Source organism: Cupressus sempervirens, chromosome 5 (genome assembly GCF_028749045.1).
Source record: "Cupressus sempervirens isolate cs-2001-9-10 chromosome 5, ASM2874904v1, whole genome shotgun sequence".
NCBI classification, from domain to species: domain Eukaryota; kingdom Viridiplantae; phylum Streptophyta; class Pinopsida; order Cupressales; family Cupressaceae; genus Cupressus; species Cupressus sempervirens.
The window spans coordinates 479360031-479385906 of NC_143122.1; the positions used below are offsets into that span (position 1 = coordinate 479360031).

Here is a 25876-nt window from a genome sequence, read left to right on the forward strand (position 1 = left end):
CATGTATGTGGGCTGAAAGGGAATGTTGAATTGGACAATCACATCTTCAAGGATGTTCTTCATGTTCCTAACCTTAGCACCAACCTTCTCTGCATCCACCAAATAACTCACTATGGATGTGACAACAAAGTGGAGTTCCATCCTGATATAATTGTGGTGAAAAATCTCAAAGATGATTCTATGGTGGCAGTTGGAAAGGATAATCATGAGACAAGACTTTACTCTTTTCTCTATTTTGTGCCTAATTCCACTTCCCTTTCCTTTTTGACTCATTCAAATTCACAAAGTAAACTATGGCATGAGACATTTGGACATCTCAATTATAGCTACCTTCAATAACTCAGTAGCAAGGATATGATAATTGGTCTACCTCAAGTCAAGTATTCAAAAGGTGTATGCCCAGGTTGTGAAGTAGGCAAGCATTTCGAAGAGAAATATGGCAAGGGGAAGTCTTGGAAGGATACTATGTTCTTGAATTGGTTCATAGTGATGTAGTTGGCCCATTTCCAATACCATCTTTTGGTAAGGCTCTCTAAGTTATCACCTTTATTGATGACTTTTCACACTACGCTTGGGTCTTTTTTCTTGCTCATAAGAGTGAGGTATTTGATAATTATAAAAACTTCAAAGCTCAAGCTGAGAAGTAATCATGGAAAGCCATCAAGATTCTATGAACAGATAATGGCAGGGAATATGTCAACTCTAGGCTTATAGGGTTTTTCTCTCATGAGGGTATTGATCTTCAATATTTAGTTGCATATACGCCATAGTAGAACAGTGTTGCTGAAAGGAAGAATAGAACCCTTAAGGAGATGACCACTTGTATGTTTCAACATAAGTCTCTAGATCAAGTGTTTTGGGTAAAAACCATGTGTTGTGCTAATTACATCCAAAATAGAAGTACCCATAAAGCCTTAGATGGAATTACACCTATTGAGGCTTGGTGTGGTAGAAAACCAAGTGAAAAGTACTTTAGAGTTTTTGGTTGTCCAACACGGGCAAGGATACCTCCACAAAAGTGAAAGGCATTAGAACCTTAAAGAAAACCTTGTATATTTGTTGGATATCCTAACTATCTTAAGGCATACAAAGTCATGGATCCAAAGACACATGAAATATTTTTTGAGAGGAGTGTTCACTTTGAAGAAACTCATCCAAGTTTAGCTTTTACAACTCCTCCTTCCTTCTTCATGGAAAGTGATATAGTGATGATAGTGGCTCGGAAGATGAGATTCCTTCAACTTTGACACAAGACACCACCTTCGCAGGGTCCACAAATAGTTGAGGACATTCCTTCTTCCACTAAACCTCACTGGGCACAATAGACCCTTAATTTAGTAAGTTCATTGGTGGGGAATCCTTTAGAGACTTAGAGGACAAAGTCACAACACAAATCATTTCCACATGCTTATATTGCCATTGCTTCAGATCATCATTCATTTAAGGAAGCATTATGGATTCCAAAATGGGACAAGGCCATGGAGGAAGAATATAACTCTTTGATGAAAAACAACACTTGGGACTTAGTTCCACTTCCTAAGGGAAGAGAGTTGGTTTGATGTAAGTAAGGGAAGAGAGTTGGTTTGATGTAAGTGGATCTATCAAACCAAATTTGTAGTGGATGGAAGTGTGGATAAGCATAAGGCCAGACTAGTTGCCAAAGGTTTCTCACAAGTTCTAGTTATTGACTATAAAAAAAATTTTGCACTAGTCACCAAGATGAACTCCATTTGCTTGAAACTAGCTATTGTTGTAGCTCATGGTTGGGTTGTACATTAGATGGATGTAAAGAGTGCTTTTATGAATGGTGATCTTCATGAGGAGATTTATATGGAGCAACCAAGGGGTTTATACAGGATTCTACTATAGTTTGTAGATTGAAGAAGTCTATCTATGTTCAAGCAGGATCTTCGGGCTTGGTATGCCAAGATAGATTCCTTCCTACTCTCAGTAGGATTCACCAAGTGTTCATATTTCTACATTCTTCAAAGGGATCAATCACACTTGATACTTGTGCTTTATGTAGATGACTTGATCATTACAAGAAGTACTTCATCCATAATTTCTAGTGTCAAGACTTTTTTGTAGGACAAGTTTTTTATGACAAATATGGGTTTGCTACATTATTTCCTTGGTATTGAGATCACATAGTCTTCAACAGGGATCACACTTTCTCATCCCAAGTATTTTCTTGACTTTCTTTCTCAATTTCACACGAGTGACTGCTAGCCTGCTCCTACTCCATTTCTTTCAGGTGTCAAGTTAGAGGCCAAGTCTACCACTCCACTTATTGATGCTACATCATACAAATAGTTAGTTGGGAATCTCATCTACTTGACACATACACACCCTTATATAGCTTTTGTAGTTGGCATGGTTCCTTGCTTCATGCAAGAGTCACATGAGCTTCATTGGAAGGCCACCAAAAGCATCTTGCACTACATACAAGGTACACATACACATGGGATACACTATGCAATAGGTACAAGACTCCAACTAGTTGGATATACAAACTCAGACTATGCAAGTTATCTTAATTCTCGCAAGTCTACTTCAGGTTACATGTTTCACCTTGGCTCTAGCCCTATTTTTTGGTAGAGTAAGAAACAAAACAATATCGCTCTTTCTTCAACTAAGGATGAGTATCAAGGACCTGTTAGTGCAGCTCCAGAGGTTCTTTCATTACAACACATCATGAAGGAGTTTGGATTTGATCTACCTAAACCTATAGTCATACATTGTGGCAATCAGAGTGCTATTGACATCACTAAACATCTAGTTTAGCATCAGTGGCCCGAACACATTGAGGTTCATATGCACTTAGAGAGTTTATATAAGAGCAGATCATTGCATTGTAGTGTTGTCCTACAGCAAAGCAGGTTGTAGATAGCTTCACCAAACCCTTCATTAAGGTCAAGTATATCCATTTGTAAGATCTCTTGGGGGTTCAGGATGTTGCTAAAAGTTGAGTCACTTGACTTCTCTCTTCTTTCTTTTGAGAGGGATATTTTCCTCATTTGAGGTCTACTTCTCTCTCATCTTCTTTATTGTACTTATCTCTCTTTTTGGAGGAGGGTTTTTCCCATGAGGTTTTCCCTCTTTCTCCACTTTATGAGAGATTGCATTGCATCACATTGTATGTAGAGCATTGCTTTTCTACATGGGTACCTAACATGGTTTTATAGCCAGGACCCACCATGCGCTTAAGTGCATTCCCCTAAGTTGCACTTAAGGGGGTGTTGGTGTAAATAAGCATTCACTATTTACACTTCACTTAAGTTTACTTAGGTCAATGCATTATTTTATTATTTATTAGGTTGACACTTAGGAGTTTGTGTACTTTTATGAGTTTTCATGTTGACAACATAGAAGTTAGAAACTCTAATTCAGCACATGGTGTCTACAACAATTGAGTTTTCATAATTAACTGAGTTGTGATGTAGACAACATAGTTACTTGCACTCTTAATTAAGCACATGGTGTTTGCAACATTTTTTTTTGTGCTACACCTTTGTAGGCTTGTCCTCTCATCATTGCAGTTACCCTTGTGCTTAATGAAGGATAATCCACTCATGGTAGACATGTGCTTGGTTGTAAGAATTATTAGTGTGCTAATTCCTAGACATTCTATAAACTTTTCAGAAGCCTTTATAAATAGACACTCCTAGTGTACTTGTACATTGAATTGAATACTATATTGTTATTCTAATTATACTCTGGTCTATTTTGTGCTTGTTCTTGAGTTCCTTGATCTTGGGATAATTTCACCCTGAGGAAAATTCTTACAGTAGGAATCTATTCCACAATCATAATGTATTCATCCAATATCTTTCTTAGCATTTGTGGATAGGGAACATCTAGGTAGAAGCCCTTGAAGCTTGGATCTACTCTTCTTAATTCATTTTCCACCCTCAAGACATCATCAAATTTGGCCAATTTATATGTAGCTTCCCCCTTGGCTACAAGGTTTGTGATCAATTCTTTTTGGGGTGACTTCTTGGTGTTGGGAAATAAATAACCCCTAATCTCCTTTAGAGTGTTTCTTGTTGGTAAATAAATTTTTATTTTCTCCTTATATGAATGTTATCCTTAGATGGAGCCTCCATCACTAGTTTCTCCCTCACTACCTAGTACTTCCTCTACTCCTCCATAGGATTATGCATCCTTTGAGGAAGATATTGATATTAATCCCCCTTCACCAGCTCCTCAAGTTGTTCAGTGAGTGCCCAAGTGGGCTCATGATACTGTTGATGTAATAGGACCTTTGGCAGGTGATCCTTCAAATTATTGTCACACTCATGCTTAGATTTTTGGTACTATACTATTGATTCATGTCATTTCAGATTGTCCACATAGTTCTTCATAGGTTACATGACACTTAGAGTGGGATATGGCTATGCATGAGGAGTACTCTTATTTGATAAAGAACTACACATGGGATCTTTGTCCTCTTCCAAAAGGAAGAAAATTAGTTTAGTGTTGGTGGGTAGACCGTACCAAATATGATGACAATAGTTCTATTGATAGGTACAAGGCATGTCTTGTTGCAAAGGTGTTTTCACAAGTTGGGGTATTGATTGCTCTAAGACCTTTACTCCTATTGCCAAGATGAATTCTATTCACCTTATACTCTCTCTTGTAGCTTCATAGGGATGGACAATTTTTCATATGGATGTGAAGAGTTATTTTTGCATGAAGACCTACATGAGGAGATATATATGGAGAAGCCTCATGGATTTATGAAAGACTCTTCTTTGGTATGTAGGATTCAGAAGTCTTTGTACGATCTCAAACAAGCCCCTTGAGCTTGGTATGAGAAGATAGATTCCTTCTTGCTTGATAGTTCACTACGTATCATTCCAATCCTTTAAAATACATTCAACATTATGGACTAACTTATTGATACTTGTGCTTTATGTAGATCATCTCATCATTACAAATAGCTCATCCTCCATGATATAGAGTTTTCAATGAGTTTTTAGAGAGCAGTTTGAAATGACAGACCTTAGACTTTTGTACTATTTTTTGGGCCTATAAGTTATTCAATCTTCGGATGGGATATCCATACTCCAAAAAATTATGCTCTTGATATGCTTCACAAATTTAAACATGCTTGATTTCAATCCTACTCCCACACCTTTTTAGTCAAGTGTAGTTTTATCTACCAATTGCACTACTCCTATAGTGGATTCTACTTTATACAGACAACTTGTGGGTAGTTTTTTGTACCTAATACGCACATCTTGATATTTCCTTTACAATTGAAATTGTCTCTAGATTCTCACATGATCCACATGAGAGTAAATAGCAAGCTTCCAAACATATCTTGAGGTACATTTGAGGTACTACATGTTATGGCATTCACTACACATTAGGTGATCCTCACATTGTTGGTTACACAAACTCAGATCAGGTTGGTGATATTGATGATCATGAATCTACTTTTGGATTTTTTCTGTCTTGGTTCTAGTCCCATCACATGGTCTTGCAAGAAGTGGCATGCTTGCAAATTATCATCTACAAAAGCAAAGTATAGGGTAGTTGTGCTAGCTAGTTAGGAGGCTTTGTTGCTTCGACAATTGATGATAGATTTTGGATTTCCTCCAGATAATCCCACATTTCTTTGGTGTGACAATCAAATTTTTATTCACATTTCTCACAACCTAGTTGAGCATTAGAGGACCAAGCACATTGAGCTTCATATGTACTTCATTAGGCATTTGAGTTAGGATGGCTCTATGAGTTTGGAGTACATTCCCACTACTGAGAAAGTCTTTGACATATTCACTAAACCTTTTGCATCCTCATGGTATCTTATATTGTGTTCTTTTCTTGAAGGTAAATGAAGTTGTCCTTGGGGGCTCTTAGTGATGAGTCCTTCCTTCCTTCTTTTCTTACTATCTCTTTTTGGATTAGGGTTGTTCCCACATGGTTTTCCCTATTTATCAATTTCGTAGAGATTTGGTTGTGATTGGGTGCCTCATCAGGCATTTTTTTTGGGACCCAAGTTTCCTCTTGGCATTGTAGTTTCCTTTATTTTCCATACATTTCTTGTAGTTGTACATTATTGCTTATCTTAAGGGGTGGTGTTAAAGTGTTAATTTAATTTAATTTATTAAATTACCTTTACTCCCTTCTTAAGATTTCCCTTTATGCACTTGCATTTCTATTTAATAATTAAATTATTATTATTGAATGTCATTTACCTCTTAGGATGTTCCTTTTAGGTTTTTCGATCTCCTTTTATAAGGATTGATCAATTGTAAATTCCATTCATTCTTTCAGTCTGATAATATAATTTTCCATATTATTAGAGCAAATCCCTTGCCTCTTCGTTGTCTTTTCTTCTCTACGAAAGGTTATTGCATGCAGGTGTTCTTTAGGTTTTGTGGATTTGTATTTCTCAAATCCTTCATATACTATTCACAAAGACATAAGGCATATGTTCAATACAAAGATTTCAATGAGAATAACTCCAAAAGAAAAGAGAAATGAAAGCTTTTGACTTGTAAGTTAGGCTAGCATCATAGTAAAAAAAGATATATTAGCTTTCATACCTGATAACATTGGCTGAAACCCATTAAGAAAAACTAATATTACAAGAAATGGAGCAAAATAATTGACCTTTTTTAAAATAGTAGCACTACTTCTATAGGGTAGACCTAATTCCTTCCTTAACGTAATCTCCCCATTTTTGTCAGTTACAAAGTTTCAAGGATTAGCCTATTATTGTGATACTCATAGGCTAATTATTATGGATAGAGGGCCTTTTGAGGTAGTGGATTGGGTTGGGAGGGACTCATCTTCTCCAAAATTTAGTAAGCTACAAGTTGGTCTTCATTTGGGCTTAGTTTTGTGTACTTACTATTTGTGGTAAGTTGGGTGTTGTTAGAGATGAACCCTTTCTACTTTTAGAAAGTACATTTGGTTGCATGGAGAAATAATAGGTATAACTTCTATTTTGGATAACATATTTAAATGATGAGTATTTTGGGAGTTATTATAATTTTAGTGGCCAAATTATAATTAATTTATTAAGCAAATTATTATATAGTTTTAATTCAACTTTATAATTTCATTTAAGTTGAGAGTTGAGTTATCATTGGAAAGAGTTATTTATTAATTAGTTAAGCCAAGTCAAGTGAAAGAATCTAATGGAAGCTTCTAATTAATGTTGTGTGGTGAAGCTTCTAGAGTGAAGTTCCATTTTGGCAACAAAAAGGGCATATCGAGGTTATAAATACAAGCCCATTTGTTGAGAAAAGTATGCTTGAATATTTTATACATTTTTTGGCTTTGTAGCTTTTCTGAGTTCTAATATTTTGTGGCTCTTGTTGAAGTATAAGGGTTTTGAAGCTGGGTCGTGCCTTTAATCCATAGCTGAGATTAATGTGGATTAAAGTTCTAGAATTATTATTAATATCTCTTGTAGCATATATTGTGGTTGGGAGATACTAAGTTTGTCTTAAAATTTGTTGTTGAACTAAAGTAAATTGTAATTGCTTCTTGGACTATGACTTTGCCATTTCTCCTATTGTTTTAAACTATGACTAAGGAGAAAATTAGAGTTGTCCTTATTGACTAGTTTAAGGGAAATTCACATGAAAATTGAATAGCAGTGTTCAAGTTTGGAGAGTTGTTGTTGAAGATCATTACCTGATATTCAAAAGACAAGTAATAATCAAATTTTGGAAGCTGCATTACAATTAAAAGAGGTGAATCTGGGCAATTTTTTGATTATCATCTGAATATATATATTGGGGTTGAACTTCATTATCACAGGTCTGCTACTGATTTGTGTGACCAGTATTTATGTGTTAGAGCTACAACTAATGTGGGAGATAGGTGTGCATTATTTGAGATTTGCAAATCATTACATAACCCTTCATTCACTTCTAGATTGCCCTTGGGTATTAAAAGACAGTTCATGCACAACTAGGTTCCACATTGTTTATCATTAATTAATGTATTTGTTGATTAACGTTAGTCCTAGTATAAATAAATCAGAGTTAGCTTTGAGCAAGTAAAGATTAGCATTCCATGAACTTAATACCTTAGTAGTGCACATTTTATTTATTTGCATTCAAAAGGTATTAATATATATAGTAGCAATCTATGTTCTGGTTCTTTTCCAATAGCTATAAGTATGTTTGCCAAGTGTTTGGTTAAATGCCAACTCTTTGATTAATGAAAAAAATTGATGTAGTTTAAGTATTGTATGCACCCTAAAATGGTCACCCAAACTATGGGCCACCATTATCAATTTATCAATTTCTTGAATCAATGGTTTGCAATATTTTATTAAATCAATTCAAATCAATTTCCTTGGTCAAATTCAATTATTTCAATATTTTCTAAATTTGATCATTTTATCCCAAGTTTTATTTAATTAAAATAAAATATCTCTTTTAATTAAATAAAATAAGTACCCATTAAATTAAAAGAAAACCTCTTTTTTAATTAAATAATTCATCCACATTTAAATAATTAAGAGAAAAACCCCTCTTTTAATTTAATTAAATATTTTCTATTTAATTAAAAGAATTTCCTCCCTTTTAATTAAATAAAATTCCCACTTAAATATCTCTTTGTGATGAAAAATGAAATTCAATAAATAAAAATTAAACCCACTTGAAAAATGAAATAAAATAAATAAAAAATTAAATAAATATTTTTATTTTTTCTCTACACTTAAATGCACAGATTTCTAAGTGGGAGTCCTATTTTTCCTCTTTCCACTTTCTTCTCAAACACTCCTCTTTTCTTATTGGTGGAATTTTGTCTCACATGGATCAAACTCTATTATCCCATATCGGTTGTGAGAAGCATCTCACCTCCACATTTTCCTTTATAAGAAGCCTCTCCTTCTCATTTTGATATAGAGAAATAGAGAAATATATAGAGCAATAGAGAGAGATATAGAGAAAATAGCTCGTTGCTATAGTATTGTTATGCTACAAGTTTAGAGAGCGATTTTGGAGGAGTTTGAGCATTAAAGCTTTTTGTGGAGAACTTCTATCTTCTTGTCTTATTCTCTTTTGCGTCCATGGCTTCCATCATGAGGTTTCATCCTTGCATTTTCATATTATCTTAGACTCATTTGTTTTCATAGATTAATATTTCATTGTTATTTACTTTCATAGATTAGATTTTCTTTCTTTCATTGCTTTGCATTTTTATCATTTAGATTAGTTTGCGGCTTCATTTGCATACATATTTTTATCCTTGAATCTCTCATTTTATGGTGTACTTGCATGGGCACAAACTAGGTCAAACTAAGGGCCTCTATTACAAACCCTTGCACTTCATGCATAAAGAACTATGAGCCACCATTTGAGACCTCATTCTTGAGTAATCTTGGATATAATGACTCATATAAGTGTGCTCACATTTTAAGCATACATATTTGGCACCCACCATGGGGCAACCCACCTTTACTTGTTAGTTTTAAATATTTTTGGAGCTAACCCCCTTGTGCAAATTTGTGTGTAGACAAAAAAACTTAGATTTGAAAGATTTGATCATATCTCCCAAACAACTAAGTATTTTGATCTAAACTTTTTTTTGCAAGGTGACGACATATTAGACAAGCTTCAATCCAATTTTTAAATTTTTCTGAGGTATTTTCAATTTTTCATAATTTTTTCTTTATTTTTAATGAAAAATTGTTTTAAGGAGAAAATTAGCAAATTTTTTGGAAATATTTCTAAATTTGAAATAGAGTTGATTCTTTATGTTTTGAGTTTAGAGATCATATTAGAGCTCAATAATTTGATTTGCAAAAACTAGTCTATTTTGACAAAATGGCTCCCTAGGGCACAAATAAAAAGATATTTTCAAAATTTTGACATTTTTGGAAAGCTCTCTAATTTTGATAGGGGTCACTTTTTTGCATTTAGGGTTTTGGATCCGAATTCATATCATATAGGTCCAATCTTGATGACTAGGTCAAAAATCAATATAAAAAGGGCATTTAATGAATAGCTTGCATTTAATTTTTACAATGGATCAATGCATGATGTAAGCTTTCATTTGGGGCATTTTCTAGTTATTATCACTTTTAAAAATTATATTTTCAGATCTAACCCTAGTTTTGCATGTTGGATATATATATTGCATATCTTGTGTTTACTTGTTTTGCTTGTTGATTTGTTCGTTGTGAGTGAGCATTCAAGTGTAAATGAAAGATACAATAGAGAAAAGACACATTGCAAGGATTACTAGGTATTTTTTTGAATCTCTATAACATTTGGATTTGGAAGTAAATGAACCCTCTCATGTGTTTGGCTTGAATGCTTTTACATGCTTTCATAGATTCACACTTCATTTGGTGCTCTAAAATTGGATCCAAATTTGTTTTCACGCATCTATGTTTCACATAGTAATTAGGCCCTATGAACACTATTTGGGAGTTCTTAAGAGATTGAGCTTCATTTTCTTGCTTTACATGTGAAGCTCCTCTCAACGATAGACTCCCTTGTAGGTAGGGAAGGATATTTGTTATTATCTCACTATTCTGCTTGGATTTGTCCTCAACATCTATTAGTACTTTCTCTTTTGAGATTGGTGGTGTTTGTTGTTGGATTTTTCCAAAAAGTTGGTGAGGTGATTTCAAATTATCATGTCAAAGAATCTTGTTTGCTATGTTTGGGTAAGGTAAAGAGGCTAGAGGAATATGCTCTATTCCCTTTTGGGCACATCAAAAACTTGGAACCCTTGAATCCAAACCGAGTCGCCATGTGGTACAACTTTGTGAGTCTTCTTTGATGGTTAAACTATAGTGGACATTCTTTTTATTGGGTCAACTATGTGGATGGAACCTCAAGCAATAATAACCATTTTTGATGTGGTAGTAGTAACCGCTATATAAATGTCACTTTTGCTTTGACCTCTTGAATTAGTAATCATTGATTTCACAAGTGACCTTGTTCAGAGTCGGTGAGTTAGAGACCATCCTTGTTGAGAAAGATATACCTTTGGATCCTTTGATATTACGCTTGGAGATTCTTAGTAATCTCTTGTCCATCCACTTTCATCAAAATTTAATTTCAATTAATTAAGATTTGGATAAATCATCCTCCTAGTCCATATGTCCTAGGGTATTCACCCAAAGTTGTGGGCACCTTTATGGTAGTGTTGATTTACACCTATTGCAATATTTTATCTTATCATTTCTCTTTTAGACAAGTAAGTTCTTTTACTATCCTAGTTTGGTACCAACTTTTCTTAGGGTTATCCTATCACCTAGTACCTTTTCTTTCATGTTGGTTACAAGTGCTATTACATGTTTCTTAACATTCAAATGAACTTAAATGGTATCAAATTTCACAAAATGACTCTTGGTCTTCTTTCTTCTTCATCTTCCATGTCTTTCTAGTCTCCCATTTCCATTCTTCCTCTTCTTCATGTCTTCTTGATTCTTTTCCTCCTATTATCATATAGTCTATCTTCTTCTATGCATCCTTTCTCTTCTTCCATGCTTGATTCTTCTTCTTCTAGAACCATGGATCTTGAATATCTTGTTAGGGACCCTCATTTAAGCATAGATGAACTCGACCTCCTTATTGAATTTAAAAAGTGTTGTTACTCCAATAGATATATGGATGCTAACCTTGTGACAAAAATGATAGAAAAAGGAAAAAAATCAAACATTCTTGCTAGGATCATACGCAAGATCATATCACAATATCCTTCTTCCAAATATTCCCCATCTTCCAAGTCTCACCATGATTCTTCTAGATATCATTCACATTCTTCATCTTCTAAGTCTTATCATGATTCTTCTAAATATTATTCACATTCTTCATCTTCCAAGTCTTATCATGATTCTTCTAAATATCATGCACATTCTTCACATTTCAAGTCTTACCATGATTCTTCTAAATATCATTCGTCTAGGTCATCACCTACTTCTTCTTCATGATATCATTCTTCTTCTACTTCTACCAAGAGTCTTGTTCCTCTTATCGAGACATACCATAATGAACAACATGAAAAGTCTTGTGATATGCCTATCTATAATGCCTATAGTGACAATGATTATGATGATGATGACTATTATATTCCTACGATTCCAAAAAGTCCTCCTAGTCATATACTTGTGCTTATAGGGGATGAGTCATGGATAGATATTGATGGTAATTCATATGACTTGAATTTTGGAAACAACATTGATAAATTGTGTGAACAATACCTAAATGATAAATCTGCATTTCTTGAGGAAGAGAAAGCATTATTTTGTACTGAAATAAAATATCAATGGCATAAGAGTTCCTCTTCTAAGAACCCTCATGCTAAAAATAAAGATTACACTCTTGAGAAAGATCGTGTTAATGTTGAACCTTTTTTTCTAATGCTCCCCTTCCATCTTCTACTTCCTCCACTATCAATACATCCCCTAAAGATTCTAAGTCTCTTAAATCTTCTACTAATCCTTCATCTAACAAAGATCCTAATGCTTTTCATGTAGTTCCCTATAGTTATCCGCAAAGGCTACCTGTTAAAGAAACTCAAGCTAACCTTCGCTTGGCTGTAAATACTTTTGATAATGCTAAACTAAAGAGCCTAAGCCTTCATGTGCTATAATGCCTACTTCAGCTAGTCCTTCATCATCTATTCCAAAGTCTTCCATACAATTCCAACATGCTTCCTTCTTCTTAAGAGTGGCTTCATGTCGAAAGGACTCTAAAAATGATAAAGAAAAGAATATAAAGAAAGATCAAGATCAAGAACCCTCCATGTCATCCAATTATTTTCACAATGCCTTTGATCCATTTCATGGTTCTTTTGATCCTTCTTACTCTTTCTCATTCATTCCACCATGTCTTAAGTCTTCTCCTAAGCAAGATCAAGCTACTATTTACACTGCTGAGCTTATTGACAATCAAAATGACCTTAATATAGTTGTGCCTTCTAGTGATGATACTTCCATAAAGGTTATTAATAATAGTGTTGTTACTTCCCATATTGATCCTATTGAGAGAAAAATTCTACACTTGTGCTATCCAAAGATCCTTGTCAAGATCAAAGTCTTCTATTGTCTTGTTCTACCACTCCATGTAGAAAAATTCTACACTTATGCTATCCTAATTCATCATCCATCTTGGGTCCTTATGTCCCTCCCTCTCCTATCTTTCCTCAAGATCAACATACATGTATATCCTTGAATCCTTTTCATCTACCCACTCACCTAAACCAGTCATATCATCCTTCTTCTTCCACAAGTCCCAAGTCTTTTGGAAGTAACCTAAATGTTCAATACAAGAAAAATAAGCAATTCAAGAATCCATATAAAAAAGAAGACCACCATGTCTCCTCTAATCAACACAAGGGCATAAAGTCAAAAGAGATATCTAAGAAAAAATTTATAAGACAAGTATGGGTTCCAAAATCCATCATTGAAGATATTATCTCTAAATCATCAAAAAGAAATGAAAAGAGACCTATGGCTATATGGATTCCAAGGTCAAACACTTCTTGAAACATATTGGTCACATATAAACAACATTCTAATTTAGTATAAAATACTTATAGAGTCTCTAATAATAATAATATCATAAGATATTCCAAATTCCACATACCCACTCATTGGGGTAACAAAATTGTATGAGCCTCCCTCAAATGAGGTTTCTTATAATGCGATGTGAATCTTTATTATAGTTAATCACTTTTCCTTTAGAGTTTCCACAACCTACTAATTCTTTGATAAGACACTAAACAAGTCCATCACTATAGATACACCTTTTGCATCTAGAAGTCCATTAGCTTAACTCATAACCTTAACCAGTTTTATGTTTGGGTGCAAATCCATTAATCATAATAGTCCACAGATAATAGTAATCTTATTCTCAAAGTCCTGGGAGAGGGTGGGGCATGAATACTCTCACTAATAACCCCATGCCCTAATGTTATGCATCCACTTGATTGTTAGGAATCCCTTTGGTAGGCCCATCATATGTCACTGTGCCAAAAAAATTTAGAAAAAAGTGCCTCAAAATTTAAATTCAACATCAAGGATGAAACATCCAATGGAAAAGTCTGAAACAAAAGAAATAAAGAGTGGCTACAATAGAAAAATATTAATCAAGAAATAAAGACATGACTCAGAGGCAAAATAGAATCATTGATAATAAAGTTGGCTAAATAGCCCCACATCACATTGTTGGCAAAAAGAAAGAACATTAAAAACTAGCATTTGAAATCAAACAAATAAGGAAATAAATCCAATTGGTTACAAAATTTACATTATTGACATAATGCAGCCATACCATGGTCTCTGAAGGAAATGAGGAATCTTAGGTCTTCCAAATACATTGCAGGGATCTTGAATTGAAATTAGATGGTGGTCTAAAGACCATGTCGCTCAACCTATGTTTGATCCCACATACTAGCTACATAGTTAACTTTATCAATGTCGCCCTACAGTTAGGGTTTATTGTACTAAGGGGTTTCTCCTGATCAAAACTCACTCAAAAGTGAAAATACGAGGGTACTAAAATAAGTCCCCTTCAATCCTCTTGTTGTTACATTGGTTTCTTTTCGAATAATCTAACATGTGGGGACCTCAGTGTCAGTAGAGTTGTACTCTGAGTTGTAATTACAAAACCAAATCTCTTATCCTCAATTCACTATAATTACATAATAGGGCTCCTACCCATAATCCTTCTTAGGTCAAATTCACCACAATATATCGACTAAAGTTGTGTTATCAATCTCACCAAATTTGGTATGATCTTGTATGTATGTATATATATATCACTATTATGTTTATTTTATTGTTTACACAAGTTCTAATTATCATTCGAGAATGGACTTAATGTTGTTCTTCTTATCAATAATTCCATATTTCACATCTCGTAGTCATAATGACTTATGAATTCATGCTTAGGTTGCAGGGTTGCAACTAGTTAGGTATAAAACCATTATCAAGATGTTGTCAATGTTTACTTATCCCAATGTTAATGTTTACTTATCCCAATGTTAATGTTTACTTATTCCCTCTTATAACTATCTCCTTACCAATGATATAGGTCATCATCATTGTTCTTATCATGCCTCATAGCTTATAATCCTCTTATTACTTAAGTCTGATACCTAAACCTTTTAGTTTGTATTAGGTTGATGACCTCATCACGACTTTACTTTCTCTATATTGTAGGGTTATAACTAATCCAAGAATTTCAATGTTAGAGTCTACGAGCATTTTACTTACTTGGAAAATTCAATGCTTAAAATGACAAACTATAGTCCTAATTGAAACCATTTGTAAAACTACCTTAAATCACCCCTCAACTATAGGGAAATACAAATATACAATGTAAATAAATACATGAGAAAACTTTAGTGTGAAGGAAAGAATGTAGATTTCATATTCTTAGTGTTCTTATTTAGTTACTTAATGCAATTATAGACAGGACCCTATGGTTCTTGATTAATCTAATGCACATTCTAATACATGTATTTAATTGCTTATTTTAAACTTGGTTGAATAGACCCACTTAATAAACCCCTAAGAGAAAGAAGACCTAGTAGAACTAATATGTTTAATCCATGGACCTCCTAGTTGTTGAATTGATTATCTAATTCCTTGAAAATCAAATGGTGCATAACAAACTTCTATTGTTCTTATGCCCTTCTCAATACTTACAAATCCAAAAGTTTATGAAAATGCTATCTACGAAAGAAAATAAAGAAAGCAAGGGAAAGCCCCTCAAAATGAATATTTCTCATACATTTCCTAGGAGAGCACATTTTCTCTCTGGAAAATGTATGGGCAAATATTAATGCCACCAAAAGTTGAATCACAGAACATCCTATGAAATATCCTCTCTCAAATTTAAAATAGAAGTAAATTAGAAAGCAAAATAAATAAGAAAATAAACAAATGCAAAAAAAGAAGAGATTAATACTAAAAAAAGCATCACACTCAATCACCTTTTCAAACTCACCCATCAAACTTTAAAACCATAACTTCTCTTGTCCCTGCATACTTGCAAGATGACATCACCTTCCACTTCATAGTCCTTCCACTTTATGGTGCATTGACTTGGAGAGTTGTGATGTTTGTTTAAAAAAAAACTATAGCAAAAAAAAACAACCTCCTAAAATCATTAAACCTTTGCAAGCAAGAGCCTATGCATTTTCAAGTCATGGGGGGGATAAGATGGGCTGGCTTGGGCAAGGAACTTGCAGCCTTGGGCAGCGTGGGAGACTTTGGAGACCACCCAAGGTAGGATGACATGTGGTGGGGTAAAGTTTGTTAGGAGTTGATGGTTAGTTAGCAATTAGTTTTGGTGTGTTAGAGTTAAGTAATCTTGTTTAATTGTAAATATTTAGATGTGTATAAAGTATATGTGAGAATATTAAAACTAAGTTTAGTTGTTTAGTAATAAGGTTGATATACTAAATAATAAAGTTAGAATGAATTCAACATAAACATTAAACCCTATGTTATAATCCAACGAGAAAGAAAAATAAAATATGTCCCCCTTGCTATGTAAATTTAATTTGAAATCTAACATCTTAAAAAATATATAAGGGACTTAGAAAAATTGAATATCCTAAGAGTAAAACCTCTATGTCTTTTGTATGAAGAAAAAAAATTAATTCTGCCTTGAATAGAGCATATTTCATAGGTTTCCCTAAATAACCTTTTTTTTTTATTGGATTGATATTATAAAATTAATTTTAAAAAAATAAAATAAAAATACATAAAATAAATATCTTAACTATCCTAAGTCTATCATAAGTCTCACCCACTAAACTTTAAGCTATAACTCCTAATTCACTTCCCTCCAAAATGCCTCCTAAGTCTTCTCACGTGCCTCTATGTCATAATTGATTTGACATGTTGATTTGGCAAAAAAAAAAGGATAATAAGGAGGCTTAAATATTTTTAACTTTATACTGTATGAGCCCTACCCTCCTTCGTTGACTTTACATTGGAGATGGCATCACATCTTTTTCCTTCACCCAAAAGTAGGCGTGAATTTGAGCTTCAGCTAAGCAAGTAAACATTCCAAAAAAAAATCAATCTTTAGCTCCACCTTGCCTTTTAAATCCTCCCTCCTTGGTTCTCGGCCACCCACTTTATGAGTGTGCCTTGACTTGACAATTAGCTTGGGACAACGCACAGGTTTTACAAAGAAGTGTGGGGTGGAGGTGGCCAAGTGGCCTTTGGGGTTAGGTTAGGTGTTAGGGGATGTTGATGGGTAGTTGGTGTTTTTTTTAAAAATAGATTTTAGTATTTAGTAAGTTTAAAATTAGTTTACTATGTAGTAAGTTAAAATTGTTTGTTAGTAATAATAAGTTAATTAGAGGTGGTTAAAGTTATGTTAGGAATTAGTTATATTTAGTAAAGGTTAGTTTAATTTTGTGTTAAGATATTTTTTATTAGTATGTTTTAAATGTTAGTAAGTATAAAGTGAAAAAGTAATTAGTTTAGAATAAAGATGATTGTTTGTGTTAGTTTAAATAAAGTTTAGTTTTTTTTTTAGATATTAAATTAATAGTTAGTGATTTTAATTTCAATGTTTTGATTAGTTGGATTTAGATCTATTAATTTTTATTAGAGTAATTTAATTATGTGATTAATTAATATTTTGTTTGAACTAATATTATATTGGTTAAATTAATATTATTTTTAAATTGGTTGTAACTTATGGTTACTAATAGGCTCAGTATATTTTTGTTTGAATGTATGTAATATTTTAAAAGTAAATACAATTAATATTGTTCTAGATTAATTTAAATTTAATTAAAACATATATTATTTCTATCATGTAAGGTGTAATCAATATTAGTAATGTTTAAAAAATGATTGAGAACATAAATTTTATCAATACTATTATAGTGAAAATTAAGATTGATTTTAAAGGATGAGTTAGTTAGTAAAGATAGTAAATGGGGATGTTATACTAGGGTCTAATATAGATTCAAGCATATGTCAAAATTGATTTAATAATGAATGTTCAAATATAATGAGTTGATCCTACATGTTGGATATAAATTGAAATGAAATGTCAAGGTATTGTTAGAGGAACTTGTATTTGTCTTTCAATGTACCTATACTTTAATTTGTGAAACAAATATATCAAAACCCTTTGTGTCATGTAAGTTGTAGTCAACTGGTATTAACATAGTAGATTTAATTAATTTTTTAAAAAATTGTGTGTTTTTGCCTTGTATTTTGGGCATGACAATTGCCAATCTAAAATTGATTCCATCAACCTGGTGCATATATGTGTAAGAAAATCATCACCATAGACATGCCTTCTTCGTGTTAGAAGAACATGTGTATATATCATTATCATTAAAGGAGAGGGAGGGAATGGGGGGCTACTAAAAGCTCCTCCTATGATGTATCTCAAAATATTGAGAGAGAGAATGCAAAATCAAGTCATATGGGAACAAAAATGAGTTTGTGGGGATATAGCTAAGATCAATAAAGGATTATTTGGATTTCCCTCTACATGATCATATGATGGGCATGAATAAACCTAGGCCTAGTTTTAATTTGTAATCATTTCATAGTCTACCTTTTTATAGTATATTATGGTATAATTAGTACCAATACTACTATTATCACTACCATTAATGACCTAGCCTCCTAGCTCTTTTGTTGACCACTAATGTAGTTGTATGTAAACCACTTGTACTACACAATGTACATACAAGACCCCTCCTTTTCCTTTTCCCTTTCTTCCTTCTCTATTGAAAAAGATTAGTGTAGAGACATAGATCACATGGGTACAATAAGAGACAAAATATACATTCAGTGTTGAATCTTAAATGAATGAAAGCATTTTCACTCAACCATTATAAGATACTCGACTATGAAAAAACTGTTGGAATTAACAATTGGGAAGATTTACTTCTGAGAAGGGGGGGTGAATCAGAAGTAACTAACTTTACCATTTGCATATTTCTTTAACTAAAACCATTCACATGCATCCAATCTATCTAATGAACATGAAAGTAAAGACATGCATGAAAATAGACAACACACAAATTTGGTAACCTAGAAACCCTCCAAAATGAGAAGGTAAAACTGGGGTGGGGATAACACCCACAAAATATCACTTCAACAATGTGTAACAATTCAAGGTTATAATGTTTGACCACTTCCAATGGTCTACCTTGTGAAAGGCCTATCTTGTTAAAGACTTTACACTCTATTGTAAGTGACATGGTTAAAGGATTTCACTACCCTGCTAAAAGTAGGCCTGGTTAAAGGACTTATGTACATTCGCTTGGAATGCCACCCTGTTAAAGGATTTACAAATGGCTACTAGGCCAACCTAAGTCCATAGGATTTCCATATCTAATACAATTGCTAGAGAGTATTAGTAAACCTTTGACCTGAGAGCTTTGTAATCTTCAATTGCTGATCTCAAATCATTTTTTTGCTTTTGTTGATGTAATCCTTGTTTGATCTGATATGCCACTCTACGAGGTTATGATGCTTTGTTCTTCAATAATTGGATTATGTAATGTTGTTTTATTCTAAACTAAGTCTCTTACCCCTCTGAATTTCGCTATAGTTCACCCATACACTTCTCTCATCCACACATTCAATGGGGTTTCGTCCTCCTTTTAAAGATTTTGAAGACTTAGGATTTGGTATGAATCTACAATCAATATTAAATCTTTATTTCCCACTCATTCCTTGCACTTTTTCTATTTGTTGCATGACTTCTCCATTTTTCTTATTGGTTGCATGTTTATTGCATTGGTAATGTGAAAGATTCGTTCTTATCTTCAAGATCCTTTGAGATTCATACCATGTTAGCTCCAAAAATGGTTTACATCTGAGTTTGTCAAGGCACAAACTCATATGCTAATTCTGTATTACTCGACACATACTAGTTGCTGATGCTTGGCATATATAGAAAAATTGGCTTACTCGACTCCTATAACAATTCTATTTCACTCAGCATCTATAGTGACTTTGTTTCACTCAACATTTATAGTTTTGCTCAACACTTGAACTTTACTCGGCACCTGAAGACTGCTCAGCACCTGAAGTTCACTCAACACCTATTGAATTCTTTGGCTCGACATACATTGTAGCTTGGCTTCTATATTATATTGGGCATTGTCTTGAGAATTTGGTTAAGTATGTTGAAACTCAAATGTCAAAACCAATTTGAGACTAACAAAAACAAATTAGTGTTGATCTAGAATGAGAAGACAAAATCCTATTAGAAAAACTCATTGTTGTGTTGTTTGACATCATGGTAGTTATGCAATGAGATGATGAGATTATGGTACATAAATTAGAAGAAAACGTTTAGGTACATTTAAGACCTTAGATAAGGAACAACCTTATTGAGCTTCACTTTGTTTTGAGAATAATTTAATATTCTCTACTAAACAATGCCAACCACATGAATATAGAAGCTCGTTCATCCCCAACCCCCAAAAATCACTCTAAATTCCTTATTAACATCTAAGATTCATTCATTCTTTCATCCATTAATAAAATGTAACATTCACTAATTATCACATGAAAACATTCATTAACATGTATTAGCATTCATTAACACACACCATTCTTCAATATTCATTAAAACATTATAGAATTTATGAACATTCATAAGCACATAATTAAATTCATTGAGACATAAAAATTAGTCATTATCAATTAAGTTGCATAAATGACTGTCATTTATTTATTTTCTTTAATTTTGTGGAATTCCTAAATTCTCGAAAAGGAACATCCATGTCATCAATATCATCCTTCTCCCCCTCAATAGTTCTTCTTTTTGGATCTTCTCATGATCCCAATTGCTCATGCATAGTCTTTTTCTCATGATTCAAAGGGGGGTTCTCTGCAATAACAAATAAAAGGATTAAATTAAAAACATATTATTATAATTATTACAAGTATTTTAGTAATTTAAAGAACATAACCATGGTGCTCTTTATCTTATCTAGCCACATCATCTTATCTGGCAGCCTCAACCTAAACGTGCTCATCATGAACAACTGCCTCTATGTCCTTTGTTGTTACAATACAAAATATTTCATTAATCCAAACACCTATACATGCAATTAAATTTGTATTACTACACCAATTTAAATTTAAGATGTTTACTTGTATTAGTAATTACATATAACAATTTGAATAGAAAATGTATACCTCAACCATTGTGACACACATCCAAACCAACAACTTCATCGTGCTCTAGTGGTGTACAAAGATTGGCGGGTTGCATTCTAATGTGCATTTTTATCATTGTTTGCTTACTTAAAGAAAATAAACTCACTTTATGTTTGAACTTAACATCAAATACACTAATTGGAAAAGTATTCACTTTGAAAATAAAATAAAATTAGCTTATTTATTATGACAGGTCCCTTAATAGAACCTTTCACACTCATTTCCTTTAACCATTTAGCCACAACTTGATAGCCTTGTTTGAAGGATATTTTCTTTTACTCTTCTAAAAGATTTCCTTTAAACTATGAATCCTTCATTTTTTCTTGGTATTGTGTATTTTTGTTGCACTATTTCATTAAATTCAAATTTATTGCAATTTGTAGATATTTACATATGATTTTTCATTTACTAATAGTTACAACTCGTGCAACCAGTCTTGAATAAAGACCAAAGCCAAGCTTGTGCTTCCTATTCTTATGTACTATTTCTTATTTTTCCTTTGATGTGTCAGGAGATCTATGAAAAGTATGAAATATGTTAGATCATATAAATATAAATATTATTTAGTACATAATTACATTCTTAATAGTATCATTTATCTTCTTTTTCTATCTTCTGGTGGTTTTCCTTTATGTCTTTGGCTTCTCTCCCCTGCATCCAACACAAGATTCTCCCACTTTAAATTAGAAATGTAGGGGGGGGCGCTCATACTTAAGATTCTTTTCTATTTTAGCCATGTAGCAATCCATAATGTGCCTTTAACATAACCCTTCTTTCTCAAGGATCCTAAGCTTTTGAAATGCACGAGGTCCAAAATAGTTTGTCATACTCTCAATGAGAGCATCCTTTAACTATGGACATTAGAAATTCCAACTTTTAAGAAGGAAAAAATGGATCACAGGATAACTATTCTAGCAATGATATGAAATCAAAATAGTGGATAAAAATTATACCTTGTATGTATGGTAGGCTCAAATATACACAAGCACTTGCCACTAAGTTTTTCTTAAATAACATTATTCCCTATAAAATAATCATGGGATCATTAGTTATTGCAAAGGACTAAATAGGGGGTTATTGCATTAGATTATGAGTATAAGATTTTATAGTAAAAGAAATGACCAATCTTAAAAGTACCTAGAAGCTAGAAAACCCTAAAGGGAAATCCATATTCATTACTTAGGAGAAAGACATAATTCTCCACTATTCATGTACAATGAATATGGGTACATCCAATAAATTCTCGATCATCATGTATGGCATCTCCTATTACATAAAATGAATTGAATATTATGAAATGTCCCCAAGGAAGAATAGTTCAAGGGAAAAAAACACTTAAAACTGAGAGAGAGAAAGAGGGATCTATGTACTAATATGTGGCACAATAGCATTTGTGGCCATGCTATGTGTTGTTGACATTGTAGTCAACAATACATTTCAGGTTTTGTTTGTCATCAAAGGCAATGCCACCACAAGATCATTAATAGGTGTTGAAGAATATGATTGTTAGACCATAACAAAAGCATGGACTAGCACACAAAAGATTGTGAGAGTATAAAAAAATATTGTTTAAACACATTATCATTGATTATGATCATGTGTGTGTGTGTGTGTGTGTGTGTGTGTGTGTTCAGTGGACAATACAAGTGGGGGGTAGAAAATGTGATATTACCACTAGAAGCACCCTAATTAGGGTCATAAGGTACATTATCACCCAAAAAAGTCTATAAAAAAACACATCCCAAATTTAGTTAATGACATAAAAGAGTATAGCATAAAAACCATTATTGAACTTGTATTATAATTAAAAATTATATTGACACTTACTATGTAACTTTTAGCTTTGTGCATCAATTGAGTTTCCCTTTGGTGTGATGAAGTAGTCTGAGGGTGTATAGTTGCCAATCAATTCAATGCTTGGGATATGTTATGAAGGACCTTTCAAACAAAAGTTTTTTCAAACACATTATCATTGATTATGACCATATACATCTACACACACATGCGCACACGCACACACACACACGTGTGTGTGTGTGTATTTTCAGTAGAAAATACAAGTGGAGGATCGAACAGGTGATATTACTTCTAGAAGCACCCTCATTAGGGCTATAAGGTACATAGTCATCCAAAAAAGTCTATAAAAATAACACGTCCAAAATTAGTTAATGACATAAAAGAGTATTGCATAAAAACCACTATTTGAATTTTGTTATAATAAAAAAATAGATTGACACTTAATATATAACTTTTAGCTCCGTGCATCAATTGAGTTGCCCTTTGGTGTGATTGAGAATTCTAAGGGTGTATAGTTGCCAATCGATTCAATTCTTGGGATATGTTACAAAGGACCTTTTGAACTGCAAACTTAGGATTAGGGGCTTATGTGAAATCCCAAGGGATGACATGTTATTTTCCCTTTCTCTAATCAACATTCGTTTGTGACAATAATGCTATTAGCACTATTAAAATTACACCAAAACATGTAGTGAAGAGCAAAAGATAATAAATATTTTTCTTAATATTTTACTTCTATCTAACTTATACAATAACAATGAAGTTTACTTGTTGGGATGAAGAAGTGTGTGGATGATCATCATCATCATTTCTATGTGGGTGCTCCATATTGTAGCCCTACATTTCAACAAAAAAACATTATGACATGTTAAAATACATGTGTTGTTATTCTAAGCTATGTTGAATAAAACAATTATAACATAGCTTCAATTAAAAGAAGAGATGATTAGACTATACAATAATAATGTATAACTCATTTTTTGTTTGTTTTCAAAAGATTTAATATCATGTATAAGTTTATTTTACTATTTAATACAAAAATATGAGTCTATAAACACATCCAAATATTTATGGAAAAATAAGTGCTAACTACACTCACCTATATTCAACAATACTAATAGTTTAAAGCTAGGAAGAGTCACATATATTAGTACACTACTCAATAAATCAGCATGAACACACATCCACTTTTTTGGCATAAAGGAGGACTGTAGTGTACAAAGATCAAATATAAAAATATTAGAAAAAATACTTAAATAAGTGTTAGAATCATTAATTAGTGATTAGTTCAAATGATGCAAATTCTATTGGGAAACATGTAGAGCAAAAAGGATATAAGGGGGTTGGAAGCTTTATTTCTTCTTCAAAATAGATGCATGACAAAAGAACTATGGGATTGGAAAACCAAAAGGACTTTCTTTGGTTTTTTGGTCATGTCAGTGGTTCTTTATGGCTGTGAGGTTTGGAGGCCAACATGTCAAAAAGTGGATGGAGACAAATAGAGAGAATTCAGAAACACTCAATCACAAGCAATATCAAAGTCAAAACTTATGTTCCTTAAGAAATTCTTTTGGCAGAGGCAGAGGCTTTTCCACTAGAGGCTTTAGCAATAATTAGGTTACTTGGTTACTTAAAGAAGGTTGAAAACATGCATGACCATCACTGGCCGAAAATTGTGAAAGGAATAGGAAGAAAACCACAATGAAGCAAAATATTAAATAATAAATGGAACATCAAGTTACATCAATGTCCTAACACAAATGTGGGCATTAAAAAGTCTATTAGAGAGAAGTTTCAGAGTGTCATGTGGAACAATAGAATTGGCAGAAAAAAGACTTACTACATTAAAGAATTCAACCCAATCGGGGAACATAGCTAGAAAGTGTATTTAGGGGCTGCTATTAAAAGTAAGACAAGGTTGTTAGTGGCACAATTGAAGATGAAATCTTATCATCTCATATGCAAGACATGTAGATGGAAGAGGTCCAAAAACACTTGAGAGGAGAAAACTTGCATGTTTTGTAGGATGAGAGCAATTAAAATAGAATAACATTTTTTCTTTCAATTCAGTACATACAACAATGCTCAAACATACTATGATGTCATCTAAAAGTAAACAACATGCATAACTTATTTGAAGTTGACAAAATCAACCAAATTGCTGAAGTGCTTTAAATGGAAAGAAATTGCTTATGCGCTTTCTTCCTTTGGGCCTTCACACACTCAGTGGTCTCGTAGACGTTAAAGTCGATCAAAACTGAATCTGCAGCAAGTTGCTTTTTAGCTGAAAATATCATCATAAACTGTTTTTGTAAACTATACAAAACCAAACCATATGGGATCAAATCAAGCATCGGAGAGGCAGGCGAAGTGCAGGTAGCCAAAAGTAGGCGCTTGATTCATGTTTCACCCGGAGCTTCTAAGCCTTTCCTTCGCTCGGAGTACACCAGTCTTCCCCTTTACAGTCTGTCTGCAAATGGATACCCTGCAGCTGAGCTGAGGCGAAAAAGAGGCACATTTGTTAGCTGTGCTGCCAAATACAGAAGCGAGACTTACTATGTAGAGAAATGGGGGGGTGGAAAAGAGGACGAAGAGGCTGAGGAGGCATGGAAGGGCGCCATATTTGTGAAGAGGAGCGCCGGGCATACGGAGTATAACGCTACCCTCGAGAGGGTGGGCCTGTCCAATTTATCCTCACACGTATCGAAGTCGACGGCAGAATCAATCGGCCTGGCCATGTCCACCAGAGTCTCCACTGATTATACGCCCCTCCTTGTTTCCCTAGATTCCACTCGGAAAAAGACGGGAGATTTGCTCATCCATGGATTATTCGCACATTCATATCTTTAACCTGCAACAGGTACTGAAACACAGTAATACATCACTGCTTTGTACTGAGCTTTTTCTCATTTTTTA

The 25876-nt window shown here is 33.4% G+C and overlaps 1 pseudogene across 1 annotated transcript in view; it reads left to right on the forward strand.

Moving 5' to 3' along the window:
- Positions 1–25876, forward strand: part of LOC149556832 (large ribosomal RNA subunit accumulation protein YCED homolog 1, chloroplastic-like) — a 116206-nt pseudogene that overhangs the window by 89136 nt on the left and 1194 nt on the right. Inside the window, exon 2 of the transcript XR_016364578.1 lies at positions 25199–25820. The product of XR_016364578.1 is annotated as a large ribosomal RNA subunit accumulation protein YCED homolog 1, chloroplastic-like (transcript). The remainder of the gene's footprint in view (positions 1–25198; positions 25821–25876) is intronic.